Genomic DNA, 8,566 nt, shown 5'->3' with positions numbered 1-8,566 from the left:
GCCGGAGGTCAGACTAGATGACCCGGGAGACCCCTTCTGACTCGCTCTGTTTCTATGTTTCTATGTTTCTTTTTTATTTCATTTGCTTCTGAGAACTTTTTGAATGAATTGCCATTCTTTAAATGTTTTTCTTTAAATGAAGTTAAGAGCTGAGGATGCAGATACCCTTCTGTGTGTAAGGAGGGGCTTCCTTTCTGAAGGAAACTGAAGCTGTGAGTTTGGGACCCTTCAGTAGGGATGGACACATTTGCTCAGTTCCAATTTTAATACAAATCTACCCAATCTAGAATTTTTGAAACAGTAACACAGATGAACACTCCATTATACTTCAATTTTCCAATGTTTACACTAAAACGTCTTTTTTTTTTACGTTTTGCAATGGAGTTATCTGGGAATGATGGTGATGATGAGTATTAGGGAAAGGTGCACATAAATGCATATATTTGTGGAATTGTCTATTACTTTACATTTACATCCCACCATTCTTCTTCCTATAAGGAACCCAGCATGGCTTACAGCGTGGCTGTCTGATCTCCATCTTATCCTCACAACAAGCCCCTTGTGAGGTAGGTTAGGATGAGTCAGTGACTGGCCCAAAATCATCCAGTGAACTTCATGGTCTCCCAAGTCGCAGTTCTACACTTTCACCGCTATGCCACACTGGCTTGCTACCTTGCTGGTAACAGCAGTCTTGCCGCTGCATCACATTTACGAGCTCCAGCTCCCGGGGAACCATTCAGGAACTATTTTGGATCTTATAATTATGTTTGATCATAGTGTGAGGACCAGGAAAGATGCTTGGATGGGGCATTCTTTGTGAGTTCCAGAATGGTAACAGATGGAGAGATACCAAGGAAAATGATATGGCATGTGGGAAGGATCACTGCAAAAATAGTTGGCTTCCAGCTTGGGAAACTAAAAAAGAAAAGAAAATGAAAGCGATTGTGAACAGAGTTTAAGGAAGGGGCAAAAGCAACGCTATTGCCTAAGATTGTGTCCAACATCTCTCAACAACAAAAATGACAGCACAACAGGTATGCACTGAATTTCCACTTTCATGGAATCCAGACAATAGGATTTTCTTGTGGCTCCCATAATTAGCTGCAGCTTGGGAAACTGGTGCCTTGACTCGTGAAAGCCTTCCTGACTGAGCCATTGAGGAAGCAGTGCACAATATTAGCCATGCTTCCCTTTCCAACTCTCCCCCTTCCAGCTCCTTCCCTGTTCTCAGACATTCGCAACAATGGTTAGAGCTGTTCCCATGGATGTGAGGAGTTTATGGGGCAAAGCAGAGGCAGGCACACATTTGCTGCAAATACGTCTCTCTCCTGCGTTGTCCCATAAACCCTTTGCATCCATGGGAACAGTCTCTGACCCAGCCAATGGCCTGGGTGCTCTTCTCATTACTGCTGGGCCTTTTCTAAACCTCTTTCCTTGTGTGACATCCAGGTGAGCTTGCTATCCAGAGAAGAACATCTGGAAAAGTTATCTTTTCCTCTTCAGTGCTGCCTTTTCCTTTGCTTTCCAGACTAACTTGAAAAATCTTGTCCAGTGCCACCCAGCCTGAAAAACCTCTGGAGGGATACACGTGTATCTCCTGCCCAAAGATCCACCCAGGCAGATACAAAGTTGTCGAGAACTTGAATATTTTTCCAGTGTGGATGTCTGAAGGAAAGCAACATGTGCAGTTGCAGTGCAAAGTCTGCTAACTTGACTGAAGTGATGAAGTATTCAGGCATAGTGTTTGGTGCTGGACTTGGCACTAGGAACTACAGACCGAAATCAAACTTCCGTGCTGGATATACTGTGTGGTCTTGAACAATGCACTAATTCTCAGCTTTCATGTTGAATCTCTAAAATGGGGAAAATCTTTTCTAATTTCCCTTTTGGTCTTGCCTGATGGCTTACAATAATCCATACGGCTTACATGCTTTTTAAAAATAACCACTCTTAAATAATTAGAAACAACATCAGTACCAGGTACCATAAGTAAACCTTAAAGGCATACTTACCCAAAGTTCCATGCCCAGAAATGGTCTACAGAGCTGAGCTATTGTATCTTTTGAGTGGTGATCTGGTCCTTTGCACCCAAGCCTCAGCTTAAAAGGTTCTGAATGACGGTCCATCTTAGAACTAGAATACAGCTACCGTTTCTACGTGGTGTGCAGCTATGTCTGTACTTTTTCCTACTCATATTTAAGGGTGGGAACCTGTCTAGACTGGGATCCAAGCCTAGGTGATAGGGAACTTAAACCCTTTGCCCTGTGTTGTGATGAGTATGAATGTGTGAGGGGGGCATGCATCTGAAATTTGCACATGGAAAAAACCCTCCCAAATCCCCATTTCTTATGGAAATTGCTGGAGCACCATCTTAATCTGGTTTGGGGCCACAGTAGAGGACAAAGAAGTTGACAAAGAAGTTAAACAAAGTTTGTTTACACAAAATATACAGAATCACATTTTTCTTCTAGGAACTGATGATAATAATGATATAAAAGTAATGAAAAACACATTTCAGTAAGTATTAAACAGTAAAACACAAAATTTCTCCTATGTTAACTGATTGACCCAGTCAGTACCAGGTTGTCTATCCTGTGAGCAGGGAAAAAAATAAACAGCTTATCAAGCTCCTTGCCAAGAAGGGTCTAGCTGGGCTCTTTTTTCTTGCATGGAGGGGATCAAGAGGAAGACCTCTCATGTGGATGTCAAGGGAAAGATCATGTGGGGAAAACCATCCTAGAGCAAATCCATATCCTCTGGTTGTTGTAAAAGCTGTTAAGGCCAAAATCCCGTATCCTCTATATGGGAACAATCCCTATTGAACACCGTGAAAGCTACTTTCGAATGTATGTAGGATTGCACAATACTAAAAGCCTGTTCAAACTTACCCGGAAGTAAGTTTTATTGCACACAGTGTGTCTTATTTCTCAGAAAGTGGACATAATATTGTGATGTGAGGCTGAGGTCCTTTACCAATTTATCTGGGAGTAAAGCTCACTTAACTCAGTGGCTTTAGTGTTGATTAGACATGGATAGGATTGCACTGTTAGATATGGAAGACAAAGCACTGGAAAGTGATGTGCGGTGTTCCTGGAGGTCACAACAGGATGGGCCCTGACTCCCAGTCCCGTTCACTTAAGAGGAGGTGTTTTGCTGGGGTTTGATAAAAAAAGTTGTGATAGGGAATGCAGCATGCAGCACAGCTCATCCATCCATCCATCCATCCATCCATCCATCCATCCATCCATCCATGCTTCCATCTTTCATTCATTGTTTACAAGTATAACTAACCAAACCCAAGTTGGCAAGGGACTTTTTTTCTCTTCTGCATTATTTTGGAAGAGAGAATTTGCAAAGGTATGATTTAGGCCTAGCAAATTCCACCAGTGTAAATCAAGCCTGGACATGTCTGTGTTCTTCAGAGGTTTTGGGCTGCAAGTCCTGCTCTATCTGATCCATAGCCATGCGGGTGGTAATTGTAGAAATAATAACACTAAATACCTGAATAGCACCAGGTAGCTTTCCCTTAGTGACTTCAGGGTGTAACTGTGATGGCCTTGGGTCTCGATTCAAAGCCTTACCCAGCCACAGACATTAAAGCTAATGGAGGAGAGAGTTGAAAAGCAAATAGCAGAGTCTGATTTGTTTGTCTGGACTGAGGCGGAACGTTAACATTGCAATCCACATGCCTGCCGTCTGTGGGTCTGAGGCTGATTGCTACATAACAACCAGCCAACCAACCTACATACAGGTTGCACTCATGCAATTAATATCACATCTAGTTTTCTCCTCCTGTGTATGTGAACACCTAAAAATGTCATGCGTGAAGCGACCCTGCATGACCTTATGCCCATCATACTCTGGGGCTGTGCACAAACAGCCACTCCTCAGACTTTTGGTTGCTGCATCACAATATCATTGCTGTCTGTGCTCAAAGTTATGAGAATCTTGTCAGAGTGAAGAATAGAAGGGTTCTGTCCCTTGATACACTTTGTGCCTGTAAAAGCAATAACTGGGCCAGGATCTTTTCCAGGCCACTCCCAGCAATTCTGGAGCAATCCTATGACATGTCAGATTAAAAAGAGCAAAGGTCCCTAAATTTCTCTGTTTCTACTGCAGACTTATAAAGACTCAGTCTCCTGCTGCAACTCTTTGGTGTGTGTTATGATGTGAGTGGATGGTTTGTTCTGTGCGAGATTGTAGAATCTGGGGACTGCAAATCTGGCCTCACAGTATTTATAAATTTGGCTGTGTTCCTGTATAAAGCTATCCTGCTGTGGAGGTTGTGTTTGCAGATCTCATCTCTACAGCGATACAATCTAATCCCGGCAGCCATGGGTTTTTATAAGATGGAAAACAACAAAGCCACTGAAAGTGCAAAGTGAAAGAAGGTTAATCCTTCCCCCAAAAGGTGACAACTAAGTCTTAAAATACCCCTACCCCAAGGCTTCCAGATCAAAGCCATCTGAATGAAGGGAAGGCTCATTTGATCTTTGGATGGTGGGCCAAACCTCTTCAACCAGATGGAATAATTGTGGCAAGTGCACTGTGGAGTAATTATGGCAAGAATTGAGAAGAGAAAGCAAAGGATTCAAAGGGTTCGGAGCTCAGATGTTTGCTGCTATAAATGTATGAATCCAGATTAAATTCTGAGCCAAGTTTGGGGAGATCTATGCATTTGTGGCTAGCAAGCCAATTCACAATTTACAGCCATCCTAGTATAGACAGTAGAAGCAACATATGAGAGGAAGTTTCGGGAGTGTCTGCCAGGTATTTTGTGGTTTCTTCCTTGGAACTCTAGATCATCACCCTATATTGCAAAGTGTCATTGTCTCAGGCAGACTACATCCTGGCCTGGATCAAGCAGCCATGGAAGGGACCCTCATCCCCTGTTGGAACCATTTATAGAGCAAGATGCCAAGTATCAGCTTAAAGTACAGACACCCATTTCTTCAGTGTTCAAAAGTAATTGGATCCAGCCTTTTTCTTAGGACTCATCCCTTCTGAATTAATGGAAGTTTTCAAATGTACAGGATGTGTTTATCAAAAGTCTCCTGGAAGACATGGACTGCCAATCAAAAGGCTGTGGGATTTCTCCCACTTCCAGTTTATGGCTCTGCATAGGGACAGATCCAGTATCCTCTGCTATTGCTCATAGTGTCAGCACATTGTTCTCAGGAAACCAGATATCATAGTGCTAGAATTTTATGCGGATTCCGCTGCTTCCTATCAGGCCTGGACTCTTGGACTCAGTTTTATGGTGATTTCTCCATTGGTTGTGATGCAAACAGGACAAATTGGCCCAAGTCCACGCATCAGTTCATTTTAGCACTGGAATTAATTATTATGGCTACAGTCCTTAATAACAGAAATAAATCCTCAAATCCCCCACCCAGCCATGGAAACATGCATAGGGCATCTCCTATGCTTACTTCTTAGGCAAAACTTGGAACTTTTCTGTTCAAAGGGACTTGGAGGGGAACCAAAATAAAATCCAGGTTTTAAAATAAGGTCAGTTAAAACCGTGGCTCAGGATGGGTCATATTTCTCTAACAGCAACTTAGATCCATTCTCTCTCTCTCTCTCTCTCTCTCTCTCTCTCTCTCTCTCTCTCTCTGTAAGTGTGTAGATGATGGCACTGACAGATGGTGCAGTCATATAAAATTCTACTCAGATGTGAATCCCCTTGTACTCAATGGGGCTTACTTCCAGATAAGTGGCACAGGATTGCAACCTAAATCTAGCAGACAGAGGGAGTGAAATAGAGGGGGAGCAACCATTCTTCTGACAAAATGAGAACTCACATCTTTCTCTTACTTTTCCTTCCTAGTTATCTTTAAGCTTACAAGTCACTGTTTTCTAGCAGCTGAGAAAAACTGGATGGATATTCCTGATGCAGATTTATTTCAGTATGTCCAGTTCCTGGGCTTTAGTTTATCAGTACCAAAATTAAGGCCAAATATTTTAATGCTCTGAGCAGTCATCAGTCATTCCTGGTTTATCCTTCTCAGCAGTTCGATCTTCATAAGTGCTCAACTGTGCTAGGAAGCAGAAATAGATTGCTTTAGAAAACATTTTCTATAATTATCTTTATTTGCTGAGTTTCCTGATGCTCTTTTCAACTTCAAACATCCTTGTTGTTTACTTTGCTCTTTCCCCTTGTTCTTTCTTTACACAGATGTGTGTATTTTTCCAAAGGAAGAGGGGACTTCTGAGTTGTTGCCAAACAAAAGTATGTTTCATACTAAATGTAGCAGAAAAAAAGAAAAAGAAGAAAAGAAAAAATGTTCATAGCTTTCCTCCAGTTTTGTGGAACTGGTTTTTTATCCCTCTATAGTGGAAAATTATTGATCAGTCTCCTGTATTCCGTTTTGGGCAAGGTACTAGAGTGAGTGGTGACTTCCCAGCTGCAGGGCTTCCTGGGCAAGATGGAGTAGAGTCTCCAGATCCATCTTAGTCTGGCTTCAGACCTGGCTATGAGTTGAAAGCAGCTTTGGTTGCCTTGGTAAATGTCCTACAACAGAACTAGACAGAGGAAGCGTGTCCTTGTAGGTAGGTGGGACAAACCCTGTCAGAATCCACCCCGCTAGCATTTTGTGCTCAGCCTGTTCCTGCAAAGACAGCCAAACCAAGACGCAGCTGTGGCCCTGAGTCTAAGTCCCTGGTGAGCATGCCCAGTGCTTGTGGGGCCCTTGCCAGGAATCCAACACCATGAACTGCATAAGCAGCATCCTTCCAAGCCACATGCAGCATCCACTTGTGCTGCTGCACCCAATGTGGAAGAGGGTCACTGCCTGGGCAGTGGTCACACGCGGCTCCGTTTCTGCCCAGGCAGCATCCCTCTTCCATGCCACAGCACTGCAGTGCCTGACTCACAAGCAAGGTGTTCATGCAGGGCTTGCCAGGGATGGAACCCCAGGCAGCCTCTGCGCAAGCAGCGCCCCTCTTCCCCTCACCCTGCAGTGCCCTTTGTGCTGCTGCATCTTCTGCAGAAGAAGGTTGCCAGCAGTGCCACCCTTGTTCTGTGAGCATTTGTGGACTTCTCAACTCAGCTTGCTTTGCAAGACGGGGCTGAGCACAAGAGGAAGTAATTGAACCCTAGGGAGATGGATTTGCTGAGCTTCATCTCAGGCCTAGCCCAGGCTACCTGAAAGTCCATATTCTTCCCTCTGAGTCTGGATGTATGCCAAGATCTTCAGGGAAGGCTCTTTTGGCCCCACCTCATTTTGCTGGTGGGACCATGGCAGAGGGCCTTCTTTGTGGCTGCCCCAAGGCTCTGGATCTCCCTTTCCAGGGAGGTTAGATTGGTGTTTCCTTTCTTTGTTTTGAGAAGCAGTCAAGACCTTTCTTTTCTGGCATGCCTTTGGGAATAGGCTGGACCAGTGAGGTTGTGCTGGACCAGTTCTGTTGTTTATATTCTTTTATTATTCTTTCCATTCTGGCATTTTATTTAGCTTTAATATGGAGGTTGTTTTGCACAGGTTTTAACTTTTGTTTGTTTCTATTAACATTTCAATTGTTCATTCTTTTAATGCTGTAATGCCACATTGAGTTCTAGTATTGGGAATAGGCAGAATATAAATAAACAAACAAATAAGCAACAATAGCCTCTCCAGAACTTGCCGCAAATTAATGTACAGAAGACATCTCTTATTAATTCACCAATTCCATTTGTATTAGTCTCCCAGCATTGTTTCATTCATTAATTCATTGGAAAATTAGGCTATGCCTTAAGGGTAGAACCCTCCCAAAACATGGACAGGCCATCTATTCTAGACAATTCAGAAGAAGCACAGGTGAAAGTTTGCCACTAGATGTTGTAACATCTCCAGATACTTAATCTGTTTCCAGTGATCACATTGGATACAATACTGAAGTGCTGTTTACCACTTGATCTAAATTTATATTTAGGGTTGCTGACTTCAGAGATCTTGTCCGAGCACTTGTGAGTATGTGAAGAGTTTTTCTCTGTAGCAAAATTAAGTTTAAAAAAAAATGTAAATATGAACCAAAGGGCAGAGTGTTTTCCATTATGAAAGAAAAACTCTCCCACCTAGGTGGAATCTAGCTTCTTATTCTTAAGAGCTGTTGAATGAGAATTTCAGTAAAAGAAAGGTTTTCTAGGTCCTGAAGTGACTCCATCATCTCATGCTATCAACTGGCCCACTTTATCAGGTAATGCTCTCATAAGTTCCTGGGACTTTGCCTGATAATCTTTACTGGGTCTGAGTCGCCTTGACATTTGGCACAACTTTAGCTCCCAGACCCTCGCCTTGATTTGACTCCTTCCTTGACCCCCTGATTCCTGGCTCCTGCTCAATGGTTGCCTGTACGGCTCAGCTCTGCCCACCCCTCAACTGCTTGTCTAGACAGGTGATAGCTTTCCTTCTTCTCAGCAAGAGGCACCTGCCATCAGATGGTAGACAACCAGTCAACTGAGGAGCAGAGACACGGGTTGTATTCACATAATGTGACAAGGCACCCTGCATGGTTCCCATGGCTGTGAGTCTGTTTACCATGATCAACTTGGCATAGCAGTCCTCCCACTGTTAGCAGTTCTCCCATC

The sequence above is a fragment of the Varanus komodoensis genome, unplaced genomic scaffold (assembly GCF_004798865.1).
Source record: "Varanus komodoensis strain SLA01 unplaced genomic scaffold, ASM479886v1 scaffold32, whole genome shotgun sequence".
NCBI classification, from domain to species: domain Eukaryota; kingdom Metazoa; phylum Chordata; class Lepidosauria; order Squamata; family Varanidae; genus Varanus; species Varanus komodoensis.
The sequence above is the reverse complement of the archived record's forward strand: the minus strand, read 5'-3'. Positions refer to the sequence as shown.